This window comes from Charadrius vociferus, unplaced genomic scaffold (genome assembly GCF_000708025.1).
Source record: "Charadrius vociferus isolate BGI_N301 unplaced genomic scaffold, ASM70802v2 scaffold450, whole genome shotgun sequence".
Taxonomy (NCBI): domain Eukaryota; kingdom Metazoa; phylum Chordata; class Aves; order Charadriiformes; family Charadriidae; genus Charadrius; species Charadrius vociferus.
The window spans coordinates 1,425,686-1,431,850 of NW_009646931.1; positions in this window are offsets into that span (position 1 = coordinate 1,425,686).

The following is a 6,165-nucleotide window of genomic DNA, read 5'->3' on the forward strand; positions in this document are numbered from 1 at the left end:
CCTGTGAGACAGGCTTTTCCCACCTGCTGCCAGCAGGCCTGCTGTTCTGTAAATCACGCTGAAATCAAAGAACCCAAAACCCTGCCAGTAGCACCAAGTTCGGAGCCAGTCATGGATCTGCTGGGTCGTCTTGTTAACCCCCTCATCATTCCCTGTGACTGGAGGGATAAAGGAAAAAAAGACTTGGGCTCCTGATCCCTTAACCAGTCGTCCCAAGGCCCTGAAATCTTTCTTCATTGCTCTTGGCATTCTTCTCACTACATCATCACTGCCTACCTGAAAAACTAAAAGGTGATAATAATCTTATTGCTGCACCAGGGATGGAAGCTTCCTCTTAACATCATCAACCCAGGAAGACAGCAAACCTCCTATATCATGGGTCTGGTCTACATATTGGGCCTTCCGTCCCCTTTAGATTTGAGTCGCCTATTACAATGGCCCGTCTTTTGTTTTTTACCGCGGCAGTTTTGATTTGGGAGGTGGTCTAACTAGGCCTCAATGACACCTCCAACCTGGGAGGATTATCCTCACTGTTGTTCAGTTCCCCTTGCAGAGTAGTGTGTCTGTTCTGCAGTGGGACTTCGGAAGGTGTGGTAGCTGTCAGGCAGATGTGCCTGCGGTGCCTGCTGCGTCGGGCAGGGACATCTTGCCATTGTCCCCTGTCCTCCAAGCCACCTTGTTCAGCTGACTGGGGAGAGGAGTGGGAGCTCTCCGCAGCAGGGGCTGTCTGCCTGCTGGGTTTCTGTCATGGGAGACAGGGTGCCACTCCAGGCATCTATCTCCCTTTCACATTCCCTGATAACCCTCAACCTACTGACCTCCTCCCCGAGCTCCATCACTAAGCGTAGCAACTCCTCAGGCGTGAGCAGGGCACAGCCCGCAGCCCAACGCCTGGGTGGCAACGTGCTCACACGAGAGCTCCATCTGTGAAGCAGCATCAGAGCTGGTGTATGCACAGTTCACCGGGCCATGGTCTTCTGCCAGTTAGATACCATGGCCACCTGAACAACTTGGTAGATTTGCAGCGCCCTTCTGTGCAACCTGTCGTGCCCCGTTGGCCTGGTCAGTTGGCCGGCTCAGGGGGTCTGCCCTTCCGCGGTGCTCCCGAGTGCTGCCCTGGGTGCCGCCCTCCGGCCGCCCGCTTGCCGTCTCCTTCACAGCTCCTTGAGAACTGCCACGTGTGCTGCTGGCTGTGTCCCTGCCCCATCACAGCCCTCCCACAAGCTGCCGGCACAAACACGAGGACGAGCTAGTCACTTTCTCCAGCGTCAGAAAGCCCCAAAAGAGCCCCTTGCTGGCCCTTTTCGCCTCCGAACCCCTTCCCCAGTGTGGACTTAGCTGCAGTGGAGTTGGCCTCCAAGACTTTTCAGATCTGTTCTTTGAGTTGCATAATGTCATGCTTAAGCAAATAAGCCTGTAGCTGCCCTAGTAATTTTCTGCTTTTTAGAAAATATGTAGTATGTTTGCTAATTGCCACTATAGGTATCTGTAGTGGTATTTCCTATTATCTATATAATAGATAATGTAGATATACTGCATTGAAAGTTTAATTGAAAACCAGTGGTTTGGGACTATAGAAATGCAGCAATCCTTTCAGTGCTCTAGTACTGAGATTATGGGGAAATCCTGATTTCATCATAGAATGCAGTTTAAATCTTGCTTGTGACACAGATGTTGGATTTTCTGTTACTTTATTACCATTTTTTTTGTCCCACACTACTTCATACAGAGAATCTTGCTTCTTGAAAACTCAACTGAATTTTTATTTAGTAGTTGGACATCACGCAAAATAGAGCAGTGCCCCCCCTCCCCTGCATTTAGCATGTACTTCATTCTTCTTCCTTCCTTCATCTCTTTTCATTAAGCCCTCTGTTACAGCTTTTTTTGCTCAGTGAGGTTTATGGCCATATGCCCTTTCTTCCTTCAGTTTTTGTGCATAGGAAGTAGGCAGCAGAAATCCAGAACTTTAATATCCTGTTGGACCAGGACAACCCTATTTTTCTGACAATATCATCTATGAAGAGCTGAATAGTCAAAGGTTAATTGACAGAAATATAGCTCAGCTTATTAGAGTAAGAAAATTACTTCAGATTTTAAACACCCATGAAAATCTAAGCCAGAAGGAGATGTGCCTGGGATTGGTAGTGAAGGCTAAATAGATGAAAATTCAGGAACCCCAAGTATGAAAGACAGAAAAAAAAAATATTTGCCTTTTGAATTCGGTCAAAGATGAGTGGAAACATAACTATATAATTTTCTCATCAGCGTAGACCTGTTTTTCATTATAATCTTGCAGGTCATAAAGTGAACGAATGCTCATGCACTGTTATTTGTCCTTCACAGTGGTGCAGTGTATCCCAAACAAATGCTGTTAAAAATTCCATTAGGTCTCTGATAATATGCAAAACAAGGATTTTGCTGATATCTGTTCCTGTGAAGGCTGGATAGACCACATACACTTTCAAAAAAAGGAAGTGCACAGAGAAGGACAAAGAACATTTTTGACTCTCTCTAGTACAGCTCGTAATCTTTAGCAAGCTTGTGGGGACAGAGAGCCTGAAACTATGGTAAGTACAGAGCTCTATTCATTTACTTTTTATTACATGGATGCATAAGATTTACTACTAAAACTGCAGTGGATGTGACTGTAAAACTTTAAACATATTTCTAATAGTTTTCAATTCAGTTCCTTGCCTCTGGCTTCCTGCTTTTGAGGGCATGAAGAAACTTTAGTTTTGTAGTTCTTTCATCATGTGAACTCATTTGTATGTGCCTTACTGATTCTAGTGCTCAAAATTAAGGAAGAGAAAACAGCTTCTTTCAAGGCTAAGTTGACAATTAGTTTGTGTATCTAGAGGAATTCCACAGTCAAGTTTCAATGTGACACCAAGCGAGAAATGGGAATGGGTCAAGCCTGTTAACTAGATTTCCAGAAAGAAATTGCACTATCTTATTTTAATTCAGAAGTACATTGTAACTAAAGGAAAAGGGAAAAAAACCCACTCAAGATGTATGCATTCATGTTTAAATCTTCAGGATACTTAGGGTTGTTTTTTTTACTAATCTGTAGAATTTGTTTCCTTAAAAAGACATTTTCTTTAAAATTCAAAACTCCACATATGTGTCTGTTTTTAGAAGTATTTTATTAATAAACCAAATCAATAATTTCAAGAGAAGTGATTTTACAGGTAAATGTTGAAAAGTGTGAAATCTGAATAGTTTTTCAGGCTATATTTGCTCTGGGAAGTAGTTTAGAAGTCCTGGACTAGCTTGTATACTTTTGTCATCGTACATATGACCAAATAAAGCAACCTTTCCCTCAAGGTAGTATTATTAAACAGTTATTCTTTATTTGAAGCTGTTAATCTTGTTTCAAGAGAAAAAAAAATATCTCAGGAACCAAGCTATAGGATTCAGTATCTTCATGGGAAAAAAAGGTCAGTCTTTGCCTATTACAAGTAGCACTTGAAAAATGGTAATGTGAAATAGGATTGAACACAGAACACAGTTCAGATTTAAAATGCTTCACCCAGTGTTGAGGGCTTTCATTGAGTTTGTCTCTGTTTTACACAACCATCAAATTCTTCCTAAATCTGAAGCAATGGCCTTAAAGTGTTTATGTAAGTAATATTTTTTATATTTAAAATATAAACCAGGTATTTCTTATTCTCTTTATTTTTGTTGCAATCCCACTGTGTAGAATCAAGTACTAAAGAGTAAAATACTACATTTGTTTATACCGACAATTCAATTCAAGTAAAGTCACTTGACTTACTCTGGATTTACATATGGATAAATGGGGTCTGAATAGGGCATAAGGTTCTACCAAACTAGCATCTCGCTGTGCTGTTGCCTGCTGATTTCTGGTTGCCGCAGAGATTCTTTAACTTGAGCTAGTCACTGAGGACCCCAAATATACATACAGCCTTTCTATTTGCAAAATTCTACATTAAAATTTGCAAGGCCAACACACAGTTACTCTTCTGGTATGATTCTGCTTTCACAAAAGGGTTTGTTTAGAAACTATGTAAATACGCAAATGTGTTGAACACAGGACTTCTGCTGTTGCCAAATGCAGTTTGAGGATAAACAATTAAAAGTTTCACTTTTTTGTGTAAATCTTTTCAAAGCTCCAGGTTGTTTTCTCTGAATCCAAATATGAATGACAATTCAAAGTAATGCAAACCATGAATTCATACACTTAATGTATTTCCTTGACAATGTTATATAGCACTATGGGGAAAGGAGTGCTTTCATCTTTGCATTACAGGCAACCCAGAAGCTTCAGCACGTAAGCAAATCACATTCTTTGGCCTTTGCTTTGATGCTGCATGGGTGGAAATTAATATTATAGGAATATGAGAAGACAGGAAAAACATTTAGGAGGAGAGAAAAACAAGTAACTGAAGAAGGTGAAGTGAAGAGTAATATAGGAAAGTTTGGGTTTTGGCAGTTTTGCAGTAGACAGAGTTGGAGTGGTTGGGAAGACAAACTTATTCCTAAAAAAAAAAAAAAAAAGCCACTGAACATTTTGAATGTGAGATTTGGCATAATCTGTCTGAGGCTGGCTCTTTTTGTAGTGTATACAGTAAGAGATGGACGGAGCAGGGCTCAGTCTGCAGAATCCTAAGATCCAAATGAAGACCAAAACACAGAACTCACTGCTTCATTTCTGACCTTCATAACGGAGCCAAGTTTAAACAAAAACACTTAGACATAATATCAGATGAAAAAATACTAGAACTACAATAATAGCTGCTGGCAGGTGTAGCTTCATGTGAGATTGAAATCAATGAACACAATGGAAAAAGGCTGTATTTCCCTTTGACTTAACATACCTGTCTTCTTGCAGTGATACTGGTAATTCTCACATATACTATAAGAAGCAAGAGAAATTTTGAGACATGAGAATTCAGATAAATGTTCTGATGCAGATATGGCCAAACAAGGAATTTGGTTGATCTATTTGGACCTACTATTTGGTGTTTTTTTAAACAAAACAAAAAAAAAAAAAAAAGAAAAGGAAAAAGAAAAAGAAAATAACTTAAAACAAAAAATCCAGAAAAGCAAAGAGAACTGCTGGGATCCACTTAGTCATAGCATCCAGCTGGAGCTAGAACAGTAGTTAAGAAGTGAGGTGTGGCACATTTTCCTGATATCTCAGTTTGGAAAGCATTCACATTGCCTTGTAAGCGTTACTATCTTCACATTTAAATGGTGGCAGATTCTGTAATTCACCTTATATGACTATAGACAAAAAGTATTTATACAGGCAACTCCTGGATAACAGCTATTTTACCATAACTTGCCCTGAAATAACTCAGTCAGGGCTCAGTGCTTTTGTTGTGTAGCATTCATCTGGGAAAGGGCTTTGTCTTATTCCAGAATAGTCAAAATACATTAATCCTTTGGGATCAAATTTTTGTCACACGAAAACTATGGCCATTTAGTGAAGTGTCTGCTTTAATGGATGGTCAGAAAAAGCTTCTTCCTATTCATAAGTGTTTACATTGTACATTATATAACAACTCTGGGAGCTGACACTGAAACTCATACTCTTAACTGCGAGGAAGGTACTCACACCCCTCTCCAGCTACTCTTTATGAAGGAAGTGCCTCGTTGGGTTATTCTTTTGAAAGAGAGGGCCTAAGTATGCACAGCCAAAAATGGAATAACGCACTTATCCTTAGACAGGATTCAGGTGTATAAAGTGACAGAGAGGACTGAGAAACATATTAAGGGTTATCTCAGAGCTAGGGATGTTTGTTTCTTGATATGCTTGCTAAGCTTGTCTACTGTGATATGTTTGTGTACAATTTTACTATTAGCATTTTGAATGTTTCCCTTGTCATCAAATTCTGCTAATCTAATCCTGAAAGGTACCTCCTTTGGCATGTATGCAAATCATTTAGACACCTAGATCGACCATTTAGGAAGAATTTTTCAACGTTGATATTCATCTGCCACCTAACTCTGTATGCTTTAAGGGAATGTCCACACTGCAGAATGCAAAGCTATTCAGAGGTACACAAGGCGTTATACCACATCAAAATCTCCATAAACTGGAGATATAACATTGACCAAGACTTGAGCCAACATATTCATGAAACATAAGGAATGGAGAACTTCCTCTAAAGAGGAGAGGTTTTTACATCTAGCACAATG